Source organism: Anolis carolinensis, chromosome 3, assembly GCF_035594765.1.
Source record: "Anolis carolinensis isolate JA03-04 chromosome 3, rAnoCar3.1.pri, whole genome shotgun sequence".
NCBI lineage: Eukaryota > Metazoa > Chordata > Lepidosauria > Squamata > Dactyloidae > Anolis > Anolis carolinensis.
The window spans coordinates 186,329,989-186,343,198 of record NC_085843.1 but is presented as its reverse complement, the minus strand read 5'-3'; the positions used below and the strand labels follow the sequence as shown (position 1 = coordinate 186,343,198).

The following is a 13,210-nucleotide window of genomic DNA, read 5'->3' as shown; positions in this document are numbered from 1 at the left end:
ATATGTGGTGGCATTGTAAATATGTTAGGAAATTTTGGTACAAAATATTTAAAGAGATAGAGGATATAATGAACATTAAATTGGAAAGAAACCCTGGTATTGCATTATTATCAATATATAATAATAATAAGATAGATAGAAAAAGAAGCAATAACAAATTTATTGACAGTAGCAAGACTGCTTATAGCAAGGAACTGGAGAAAAGTAATAGATGTACAGATTGAAGAATGCTACAAGGAAGTATGGAAATTGGCAATAAATGATAAGCTAACATGTAAATTAAAAGTTAAAAGAGGGATATGGAAAAAAATGATTTTGAAGATGTATGGGGGAAATTTATTGAGAAAGGACTCCAAAAAAGGGATGGAGGGCTACCGCCTCAGGAAGAAATGAGATTTTGGTTAGACAACACATAAGAAATGGCTCGGGGAGGGAGGGGGGGATACACAGTGGTGAAGAAATATAGATAGACAAATGTTAACGATGTAGTAGATATTAATCAACAGTAGATATAAAAGAATGATGCAAGTATTGTATGATAAACTAAATATCTGCTATGTAATAAAAGCAATTATTGTAAAAAAAATTAAAAATTTATTTAAAAAAAGAAAAAAGAAAAAAAAAAGAAAAGAAAGATGAGGCTTTTCCAGTTACATGTTTCCAGTAGTTCAATAACCTTGGTGGAGACTGTCAAAAGAAAATAAAAATGCTGTCAAACTCGTCAAAATTTAATGAATTTTTTGAAAACAAAATTATGGCAGATAGGCCCATTTCCATTTCACTTACGCATCTTTGGGTTTGTATTATGCTTTAGTTGAATGTAACCTTCACGTTTTATGCTGAAGCAGTGGTTCTCAACCTGGGGTCCCCAGATGTTTTTCGCTTGCAACTCCCAGAAATTCCAGCCAGTTTACCAGCTGTTAGGATTTCTGGGTTTTAATGGTTTTAATTGAGAACCACTGTGCTGAAGGCAGGATTAAAGACAGAGCTAGGGGTTCATCTACAGCAGGGGTCCCCAAACTTTTAAAGCAGAGGGCCGGTCCACAATCCTTCAGACTGTGGAGGGGCCGAATTATCATTTGAAAAAAAAAACAACGAACAAATTCCTATGCACACTGCACATGTCTTATTTGTAGTGCAAAACAACAACAACAATGAAAGAAAAATACAATATTTAAAAATGAAAACAATTTTAACCAACATAAATCTATCAGGATTTCAATGGAGAGTGTGGACCTGCTTCTGGCCAATGAGATAGTCAAATTAATTAGGGTTGTTGTTGTTGTTGTTGTTGTTGTTGTTGTTGTTGTGTTCCTTCAAGTCATGTCAGACTTTGGGCGAGCCCGAGTCTAAAATTATTCCTTTATTTATTTACTACATTTATTTACTACATTTACTACGGCCTTGCCACTAGGTTCCTACCATGAAACCGAACCTCCAGAACCAAACCAGGACCTGCAAAACCCCAAAAACCAGGAAAAGTGAACAGCGAAGCTATTCAGTGCCATTCCAATTGGCCACAGCAACGCGTGGCAGGGGCCAGCTAGTGTAATATATAACATATAATTTAATATTATTAAATGGTATTATTATTAGTATTATATTGTATAACATTATAATATTTTATCAATATTATATGTATATATAATATATTATATTATTAAAACTGATATAAAAATATTATATTATAAAATGGAGGGCGGGGGCCAGGTAAATGACCTTGGAGGGCCGCATCCGGCCCCCAGGCCTTAGTTTGGGGATTCCTGATCTACAGTGTTAAATCAATGCAGTTTCACGCCACATCATGGGAATTGTAGTTTGGTGAGGCACTAGCATTCTTTGGCAGAGAAGGCTAAAGACCTTGGGAAAATACATTTCCCATGATCCCATAGCATTGAGACACGGGCAGATAAAGTGTTGTCAACCTGCATTGTTTCTACAGTGTAGATGCATCCCTAGTGAAATTACCTTCTCTATCTGCCCAACATACACTGGCTGTGGTTCTGACCATATCATGGTAATGGCTTCAGTGAGATAGAAAAACAGATGGACAGGGCTTTTTTACTTAATCGGAACAAGCATCAATTTGGCAGATAAACTATCAGACCTGTTGTAATGTCAGAATCTTGACTTCACTCACTTTGCTTTTCTCTAAGGGTTAAAGTGGCTCAGAACTTGTTTACTGTCTCAGAGCACTGGATTCCAAAGGAACTTGTTCCTTTCTGATCCAGATGGATGTCACATCTACTCAGAGCTGATCCTTGCTGAGCCAAGAGAACTGGGCTGATCTACAGTGAGGATCAGCTGATTGTGCTTTCCTAGGCGGGGAAGGGAGGGTGTGGGGAGAAGACATTGGAAGAGGTGTAAAAATATAATTCTGTCTCGTTGTGAATCCAGCATGGCAAGAAATCTGTGCCCAAGAGAAGACCAAGAGGAGTGCTGTCTTGCTGTACATTTCCCACCTCTGTTCTTGTTCATCCATGACCGGTTCCAGGGAATGTGATCAGCTCTATTTGATGTAATAGTAATACTGGAAATCCCAACTCACTTGGTTAAAATGGGTTCCTTCCTCTCTTCCTTGTATTTTGTCCGTGTATATTGATACATAGAGGGTAATTCACATGTGGAGGAAGAGGAGTTTTATTTATAAAATATAGAGAATGGTGAGACTTTGGGATTAATTGCTACATAATGAAAGTATATGCTGTATCTTGGTAATATATTTCAGTGCCACCAGATGTGACCGCAATGAATGCTGCACCAGGTATTCATACTTTAGCAAGACTTACTAAATTTATACAAAACAGCCCTCCGTATCCACAGGTTCAACCATCCACTTCTTGAAAATAACCCACCACCACACCCAATATACCCACAAAGCAAAACTTGATGTTGTCATTTTATAAAGAGATACAATTTTCCTACACAATTGTATATAATGGGATTTCAGCACCCACCTTTTTGGGTGGATGGCGGGGAGTCTTGGAACTAAATCCCAGAAGATACCAAGTGCCCATTGTATACAACTTGGATACATTTCTATAGATTTTAAGTTATATAATTCCTTTATTCTGCTTGCTAGAAATATACCCTGACAGTATTCTAACCACTGATTTGCTTTTTGTTAGGAAGGGAAGTCCACTTCATTCCATTGATTTATGAGAAGGCATTGTTTCTTTAAAAATCTACTGCATGTCTGCTTTTTATTCAGAGGGTTTATGAGTGGGGGCTACTTTGCTATATGTAATCCTGATATTTAGATTGAGGTGAAAGTGATTAAAAATAAGTGTACCATATATACATGTGCATAGAAGGAATACGTTTAGAAAAGACTAGAGAAAAGAGAATTTGTTTGTTGGAGGGGCTAGGGCTACCGATAGAGAAAGGAATAAAAATGTGGAGTTTGTTTCCAAAAGGTAACAAATTCAAAAAAATTGAAAAATGAGTTATAGGGATAGCACATGGTTGGCTAGGAGTAAAATATTTTGTACAGAACAAAACTATCAAAATGTATCTGGGGAAATTGCATTTTCTAGCAAAGAAGTGCATATCCTCAGCACATTTTTTCCAGTTCCTGTAAAAAAAAATTCAGATAAATTTGGTACCTTTTGGAAACAAATTCCATGAATGAGGGAAAGGAATGAGGATGTAGCCTGAAAAAAAGGAGAGAAGAGCAAGGAAAACAATCTACCTCATTCTTTTTCCTCTGCTACGTTCCTGCTGAAAGCCAAAAACAGAAAGTAAGGAGGGGGCCTAACTTTCTTGTCAAAACTGGAGAAAGGCAGCTTACTTTCTGTTTTTGGCGTGAGTTGCATTCAGGAGGAACATAGCAGAGTCTGAAATATTTTGCACTCCTGCCATTAGTAGAGTGCCTGTATCAAAAATGGGCTATCACAGCCTCTCTGTAGAAAGGATTGTGCAGAAAGCTCTCATTAAAAATGGCCACCACTTCTTAGTTCCACCTCAAGGGCCCAAAACAGCTTCCTCGTGTTCCCGATAATCTCTGCTCAGTCCGGAATTGAAGGTGAGGAAAAAGGGAGGGATTCCTATCTTGCTACAGTTGGGGCAAGGGAAGGGTAGTGGGCTAGGAGCGTGTCTTGCCAATTCTCCCTTTCACTGTCTTCACATTAGATACCAATTCTAGATTGATCCCTGTATAAGTCAAGCAATGTTTTTAAGGGTGGTTTTTATCATTTTTTCTTTACACAGGTAAATACGGTAAACAAATGCCTTTACACACATTGGTCTCAATTCAGTTTCCCCTTAGCATAGTATGAATATCTTCATGTGGACATATGGCACAACAGCACTATACAACCCCCATGCAGAACAGCAACATCGTGCAACACACAGCAGTGACTGCGTGCCATTGTGAAATGTAAAAAATTCACGTTGTACAATTGCAATGAAAAATATAGGATGCACAACCACAATGCATAATCACAATATGAAATACAGTAGAGTCTCGCTTATCCAACATGAACGGGCCAGCAGAACGTCGGATAAGCGAAAATGTTGGATAATAAGGAGGGATTAAGGAAAAGCCTATTAAACATCAAATTACCTTATGATTTTACAAATTAAGCACCAACACATCATGTTTTCCAACAAATCAACAGAAAAAGCAGTTCAATATATGGTAATGTTATGTAGTAATTACTGTATTTATGAATTTAGCATCAAAATATCGCAATGTATTCAAAACATTAACTAAAAAAATTGGCTACTAACAAATTGACTACAAATAAAGATAGAATTGCATAAATTGAACTTATAGTAACAATGTTGTCAGAAGTTAAATCCGTAAAAAGTTCAGTCCTTGCTGCCTAGAGAAACAGCTGTGGATCCGGGCAGGAGGCAGACTGCATTGGATAATCCAGAATGTTGGATAAGCAAAGGTTGGATAAGTGAGACTCTACTGTATACTGTAGATTGCAGAACCACAGTGAGTGCAAATAAAAGGCATATACTGTCTGTGCAATTCTGTTTCCACCACTATCAGCAGAATATGACCTTTGCATAATTGTAATTGTTTGGCCCTGCTCCATATGTCCCTAAACGAATTCAAAGCATTATATTGTCACATTATTTATTCTCAGTTCTAATCTGAATCTCCATTCTTGGTTCGTTCATCAAATTGGTATTTGTCTATTTGTCTCCACCAGGCATCCATAACTAGAACTGGATGTCTGTTTGGACACTCCACTGTAATTTTAAAATGCCTTGAATTAATATGCTTATTTAATTGAAGTTAAAAATACTTTTCATAAATATGCCATGATAATTTTATGCATTAGATAAATATTTTACCAATAACTGAAGGAATGGGCAGTGAAATAATTACGAATGAGAAGGCAGGGGGAGCAAAACACACTTACAGTGTAGTATTATGAATTATGCAGTCGGAAACAAGTCCCATTTAGTGCAGTGGAGCATTCGCTCTAATAAGCGTGTTTAGGATTGGAGCACTACTTTGTTTTAAATGTTAGGTTTAAATTAATGCAAAGGTGCTTGAACGGAGAGAATCGGTAAATATTTTGAGACACAACAGTTCATTCTCTTTATATGAATGCATTCCAAATACTGTACATTGTTTATATATTTGTGAACAAAATGTCATAATACTAATTTTAGCACATTTTAATATTCTCCACATTAAATATGCAGATATTTCCAAAGTAAAAATGCTTTTCCTATGTCCCATTCTTATGTTTGTTTGAAGTGTGGAGGAAGAGGAGGGTTGTGGCTGGAAGTCCCTCATCTACTATGTATTGAATAGGAGGTAGGAAGTCACTGTACGAACTTCCAACTGAATGTGTCCGTTTTTATCTTCTGCTGAATACAGAGATTGAGAGGAATCAGCAAAGGGTATTATGATGCCTATCTTCCTAAACATGGAAGACACTGTAAAACTGGATCATGAGAAGAAACTGCAGTTATGGAGGGATGAACGTTAATGATACTCCATACATCTATTATGTTACACATTGATTATCTATGCATAATTCATATCTGGAGTATAGCATTAAATTTAAAAAAAAAAAACCAAAATGCTGTGATTACACAAATGTGTACATCCTCTCCATGCTAATTATTTCTGAGAAATCCAATCTTTGTGAAGTTTTAAGGAAATTCTTTGTTATCTGAACTTCTCAGATGACTGCATGGTCAGAATGTGACCATTCACAATGTGTTGTACTTCTTCAAATTTTAGAATATAATACTTGCAGTTTAAACCTATCAAAATTATAATGTCAGTATGGATTGTAATACTATTTGAATCGCAGGTAGGCAGACATTATATGGAAGTGACATTGGCCAAAAATCAACAAATCAAGCTGTCCCTAATGCTGGTAATTTTGCTAGTTTATTGAGTAAGGAACTGCTTTAGGGCCTCAGCATGGGATTGTGAAATCTCAGGATATTTGCAGATGCAATCTTTGTCACAGAAGAGAGAAAGGCGGGATCAAATCAAAAGTTCCTTCTTTCTGTGTTTTAAACCAGACCTGAAAAAAAAATTTCAAATTCCAGCATTAATTTTTGTAGGATACAAGTGGAGGTCACAGCTACACAACTTCAAGTCACTTCATAGAGTTGTTTAAATGTTATTAATCACAGGTAAGGACTTGATGTTTTGATATCAAAGATATTAATAAAGAAAACTACAGAGCTTACTACGCTGAAAAGGTTAGAATGCTATTTTGAAAGCCAAGTTTAGGATCATATGGTTTTGATAACTCCCTCAGCATATTGTGTGTACAATTATTTGATTAAGATGCTGAAAAAGCAGTGCCTTCTTTGATCAGATGGGCATGGGTGATAAGGATCGTTTGGATCTATTTCAGACTAGATTCTAAGCTGAATCAGGGGGAAATAGGTTGGTTATCCAGGCAGATAACTGATGGATGTTAAATGGGACAAATCCAACCCTGTTGCTTTCCCTGGACTTCTCACTTGTCCTTTATTGTATAATCTATAATATCCTTCTGGGCTGCTTGGTTGGGGTAAGACTGAGAGGCGTGAGTGATGTCACTGTGCTGACAACATGCAGTTCTTCCTTACATCTCTATCAATTAATCGGGGATGGGCTAGAAATACACTTGTAGAGCCAGGTCTAATTTTGATGAAGATTCACAAATGACATTGTTGTAGATTAGGTGGAGATTGGGATGGCCAATCTGGCTAAGAGAGATACAATTGAAGGCTCAGGGGCCCCATCTTGGCAGTGTGTTGAGGCTGTCTCTTGGGCATGGTGATCTTGATAAGAGGGGCAGGTGGCATTGCTGGCCAGAACTGCCCTTCATCAGATGTTAATTTCCCATATGTTAATATGTCACCTGATTTACCAGCTGTGCCCCTATCTGGGCCTTGCAGTTGCCTATGCATTAGTCATTTAATGCCCAGACTCCTGTAATGCATGCGGCATCTAGTGCAGAATACAGATAAGGTGCATATAGAACCAATTCTATGGCAACTACACTGATTGAAGGTCAAGTTCTGGGCTTAGCCTTTACCTTGAAGATCCTAAATTATTTATTGACTTGTGGTACCTTCCTTCAGGCTCTGGGGGTTCTTTTAAAGGAGACCAAGCTATCTCTCTTTACTGTCTAAAAAGGACAAAGGAGTTTTAATTAAGATAAATATTTGAATTTTAAAGGAACTTGTTGCTTCAGAAGGCTTTGATCTTATGAACAGTGTAGCATAGGGAGTATTGTTATTTTTTATTATTGAAATATTTTATGCTATGTTTATAATTGGTTGATTGTACATTTTAAGAGTAATTCTTAATTCAAGAAAAAGGAAAAATAAACCCAAAAATGATATATAAAGCCACCCAAAACTACACATCTAAATAGTATCCACTACTACTAAACTATACTAAGTAATGTTTAAGAATAATTAAACAGAAAGAGTGAAATTAAACACAGAAACAGTGACAAAAACAACAACAAACTTCCCACTTTTTATCTGATGGCAGTTATCCCTTGTTAATTAACTACCTTAATCATTCATTCTAATTCTATTCTTTGAACCATCATATACTGCTTCCTCCATGGAATGTAGTTTACCAACAGTAGTAATTCTAAATATTCTAGTAATGATACATTATAAAACATTTTTGGAAAACTTCCTGACCCTATCCTAGGTTAATACCATACAATACATTGTACTATCAAAGCTCTTAACAAACAATATATCAAAAAAATTATTTTTAGTGACAAATAGTAATCTAGGTGTATCACATTTGTCAATATTGTTCTTCTTTCTATCAATGGTTTTTAATCAATTAATAAATAATCTTACAAGCCATTATTCAAACATTCTACCTATATATGCCACAAAAAATTCAGTTATTTTAAAAACATTGCATTGATTTATCTTTAAGAAGGCAAGTCAGTTTTTCCAATTTTGTTGAAAAGGTTTGGTCAGCTGTTCAGTCAGATTAATTGTATATTTTAACCATTTTTAATCTGTATTTTATTATTAGCCATTTCATCACTTTTTATCAGAAAGTTGAGATGTAAATATTATTGTATGTGTGTGAGAAGGATATGCATGATAAGTCTGTACATATTTAAGATCGGAATCTGTGGTCCAGAGTAATGGATTCACCAGATGAGAAGTTAGTTTGACCCACCCTGCATGATTTTTCATGCTCAAGCGACCTCTGTCCCTCTGCAGTGTAACTACTTGCATAAACCTAAGAGTGGTCAGTCTACTCCCCTCACTCCAGGGCTGTTGGTAGCCTGAGGACAAAGGGTATGGTGAATCAGTTTACACCAATTTAAACCAATTGATCCTTTTTTAAAAGGAGCATGTTTTTGAAAGTATGGCATTATTACTTCCATTATGAGAAACTGGATTAGAAGCAGAACATATTACTTAATTATTTTTAAATAAATACATAATTATTTTAAAAAGAAATAAAATATTTGATGGCTGGTATTCCCCAGAGGATTTTGTTCTCAAAACTCCAAGATTCAGCTTAGCTCTGAATGGACTTTGCAAGGGGATGGTGAATGTCCTTATCATGCCTCGCTGATCCTGGGCAGGGAGTAAACCACTCTGTTTAGCTACTGTACCTGTAAAACTGGTAAGGGGCTTAAACAGAGAAGAGGTAACTTAAGGAACTTCATTATTTCTTTAAGGTTAAGTGTTTGCTGTCAGTACTCACGTACTCAAGCCCTACTCATGTTTGGGTCCTGATGGATGGCTTTTAATTTGACCCATCAGTTGAGTGTAAATGTTAGGGGCATGTAAAAAACAAATCTTTTCCTGTCTTTTAAAAATTTATAGATCAGAGCTTTCCAAACGTTTCATCTTGGCGACACACTTTTTAGACATGCTTTGTTTCGTGACACAGTAATCCAGCAAAGCGGAGGGTGAAACAACTCCTTACAAGAGGTATGGGTGCAGACATAAATTGTAATAATGAAGTGTATCTCATGAAAAAATTTTATTTATAATTTTAAATATCTATGATTTCTAAGATAAGACATATATTTCCAAGAGTTTTGTTACGATTTCTTGTTACTTTTGCGTGACATGCCTACACTCTGCAGTCGATACATTCATGTGTCACAGGACACAATTTGGAAAGCTCTGGGATACAGGAAGAACTAAAGAGGAGGAGAGGGTATTGTTTTTTTAGGGGTTACAATAGTGTGTGTGCATGTAAATTGCATTGCTGGTCGTAAAATGACTGTATTTATACAAATACAGATAATGAAAGGAATATAAATGAGGAAAAATAATCAGAATGCAATTGGGGAGGGGGGGAAGGGAAGAGAACAAGGAAAGCCATCTGCCTCTGCTAGAGACCCAGTGTGAAGGCAGTGAGAAGAGAAGGAGGGAAGAAATTCCCACCCCATTACCCTTCCCTTACCCAAATTGAAGAGGAAAAAAGACAGCCTTCCCTTCTTCACCTCCTTTTTGGTACTGAACATAATTCAGCAGCAACATAAGGGAACTATTTTGGGCAATTGAGGTGGAGTGAAGGAATGATGGCCATGCTAAAGATGGTTTTTTAAAGATATGCTTTTTCTTCAGAGGGACTGTGATGTCCGTTTTTAAGAGGGGCGCAATATGCAAAATAAAAGCCCTTCTTAGAAATGGCCACTGGTACTCTACTCAATTGGACAAAATGGGCCACCTTCCTTTCTCCGGTTTGGACAAAGAGTGGGAAAGCTTTTCACCTCTGCCTTTTGTCACTGCCGTCACACTGAGTCCCTGTTCCAGCTTTGAACCATATATGCTTTCCCCAGTTTGTAGGGGTGGGTTTTTTTTGTCAGTTTTGTAATTTTTTTTAGGCAGTCTTCTGTCAATTAACAGTATTCTACAAAGCTCCAGTGAAACAATATACAACTGACCAATTTCATGTTTTATAACAAACATTGAAATTTCTTTTCTCTGTATGCCCAATAAATATATCCTATCTTTAACATCTTCTTTTTGTGTTTAATGTCCTCCTAAACCATCCAAATGTATTCATGTTTTTAAGAGCTCCAGACACCCACACTTAGAGACAATACATGATAATCCAAAACCAGATGAAACCCAACCAATATTTTCACATTGAGGCTATTGACATACTTCTTGGGCAATGAATGCTCTTTTCTTTGCTAGAACCTACTAATTCTGGGAACTTTTTGAAAGCTCTGGTGATAATTTCTAGTCAAAACAGTAGTAAAAGAGAATGGCTCACTTGAAATATGTTTGTTTAAAATATTACCCCAGGCTTATTGGGGTTCAATATGTGCATAGACTTTCTAACAATCTGATGGAAATTCACAGTGCAGACTGGCTTTTTGAAACAATATCACATTACTGTGCTATTTATTGACAGGCAAAGAGACCATGCAGCACACACACCCTTTGTTCATTGCTCTTGCTTTGTTCCCACTGGAGAGAGAAGGTGCTGCTCCTTCAGACATTTCTGTGTGTCCCGTTGATGAGCTTTCTGTGCCATAAGCAATAGCAGATCTTGATTAATCCCTACTGTGACTTGCTGGGGGAGGTCTGTCACAGATGAACATGTTCTTAGCCACCTCCAGATGCTGCCAAAGCCCATTACTGCTATCCCATAATCTGCTGCTCTTTCTTTGCTGAATGATGAGAGTAATTGGTCCTTGTCCTCACTTTTAACAAAGCTTCTTTGTGGTAGAGCAGCTTCTTGTGGCCTTTCACAGGTAGCAGGGAACAGAAGCAGATGAAAAGTGCAATTTTGACATTGGAGATAGTCCAGTCTTCCCTACAGGGTACTCTGCCATGGGGATTGTATGCTTCTTGTGATGCATAGGTGTTTCCATGACAACTCCAAATTTTCAAAATCCAATTGTCACACGGACAGAAAGTGAGGTGAAATCTTCTAATTATAATAATTCTCTCAAATCTGGAATAACTGCACAGTGTACAGCAGTTCTTAGGGTTATTTCAAAGCAACACTCTCTTCCTCCATGGGCTGTATTGCTATATCAAACATGAAATCCATACCTGAGATTTGTGTTTGTAAGATATGCTCAGTGAGGTACTCCCATGGGTGGTGGCACTTGCATGTTATGATCACTGCATTATACTCTTTTTGACAGAGTGAATTGAGAGACCACTGACCGAAGTCATCTATTCAGCATTCTCTCTCTGTTTTAAAAGACAGTATTCGCTTTGAGGAAAATACATTGAAAATCCAGGTAACAGGGTTGTAGTTTTATAAGGTTTTTAGATTTCTATGCCAAAGTGTTACATATCTCAAGATTCATTGAACCATGTCAATTGGTTTCAAATTGCATTAATTCTAAAGTGTAGATGTACCCTATGTTGAGCTTTAAGAGACTTGAACCTGACTGCAAGTTAAAACTCAGAAATAGCACCTGCATTTATGAACTGAGCATAAGTAAATGGGAAATATCAAGAGGATAGAACTCTGAGCCCCACTGAGAAGGCACAAAAGCTGTCCCACCGAAGGAATATTGCCTGATACATGAAGCATACATAATCTGACCAGAGCCGGCCCTAGGTATTTTTCAAGTGTAGGCGAACAGAATTTTGGTGCCCCCCCCCCCAAACCAATCACTGAAAAATAAAAGCGTTGGATAAGCAAAAATGTTTGATAATAAGGAGGGATTAAGAAAAAGCCTATTAAACATCAAATTACACTAAGATTTTACAAATTAAGCACCAAAACATCATGTTTTACAACAAATCAACAGAAAAAGCAGTTCAATACCTTGCAAAGGCAGGCCACAGGAGACAGGAGTTGCCTCAATGGCGCCCCCAACAAGATGGCGCCACAGGCAATTGCCTAGTTGGCCTGGTGGTTGAACCGCCTCTGAATCTGACAGATCAATGAAGACAAATATATTCCACATACACGTGAATCCATAAATCTTGCCTGACTTGGAGAACATGCAGTGCTCACTCCTGTGATAATGTACCCAATTTAGGAAGGGATAAAATAAAACTGTTTCAATTGCCGGTTTTATTTTATTGCCCTAGAGAGCCTTGGTATGGCAGACAATGAGACATGTAGTTCACCCAAGTTGTCACAATATCTCTTTGGAAGGGGAGGAAGAGCATTTAATTATGCAAGAAAGAACATGCTGTCTCCTAGGCTAATATATGGAAAAGAGAGCAGAGAAACATGGGCAAGAGCAGCATTATTCTGCCTGGATTTTTGCAATCTTGAGAGTTCCTTTTTTCCACAGTAATCTCACTGCCTAGAACCTGCTGAAGTTCTTTGATCTCCACTGTTGGTACAGAATATATATGAGCAAACCATTTTTAAAGAGGATTGGCCATGAGGCTGAACTGGTCAAGTTATATGCTGAGGAGGTGGATCTCTGATATTGTTTTACTTATACTGTTAGCAATTGTGTCTTGTTTTTGTGGTTGTTCGTTTTGTATTAGACATGGAGGGGGTAATTGATTAGGCTGCAGTGTGTAGAGAGAGAGGTTTAACCCTTCCCTTCCTGGTGTGACTCTCCACCCCAGTTCCATGCATCATCAGGATTAAGAGTTCTCTCTAGGAAGGGAAGGGTGCCCATATAATATAGACACACACAGACACTCATATACAAGACATGGATACTAAAGTCTCAGCAAGTTGAAATCATTGTCATCAGGGCTCCTATATAAAACTACCATTGCTGTTTGCTGGAATGAATGCACCAGTGGTATAGATCTACTCCCCTGTTTAAGGAGCTCCACTGGCTGC

At 37.4% G+C, this 13,210-nt stretch overlaps 1 protein-coding gene across 3 annotated transcripts in view; it reads left to right on the top strand.

Annotated features, from left to right (window-relative positions):
• Positions 1-13,210, top strand: part of psd (pleckstrin and Sec7 domain containing) — a 128,872-nt gene that overhangs the window by 10,460 nt on the left and 105,202 nt on the right. Inside the window, exon 2 of one of the 3 annotated variants that reach the window (XM_008114225.3) lies at positions 9,298-9,405. The exons of the other annotated variants lie outside the window; for them this stretch is intronic. The gene's annotated coding sequence lies outside the window, so the exon portion shown is untranslated. The remainder of the gene's footprint in view (positions 1-9,297; positions 9,406-13,210) is intronic. 3 annotated transcript variants of the gene reach the window in all.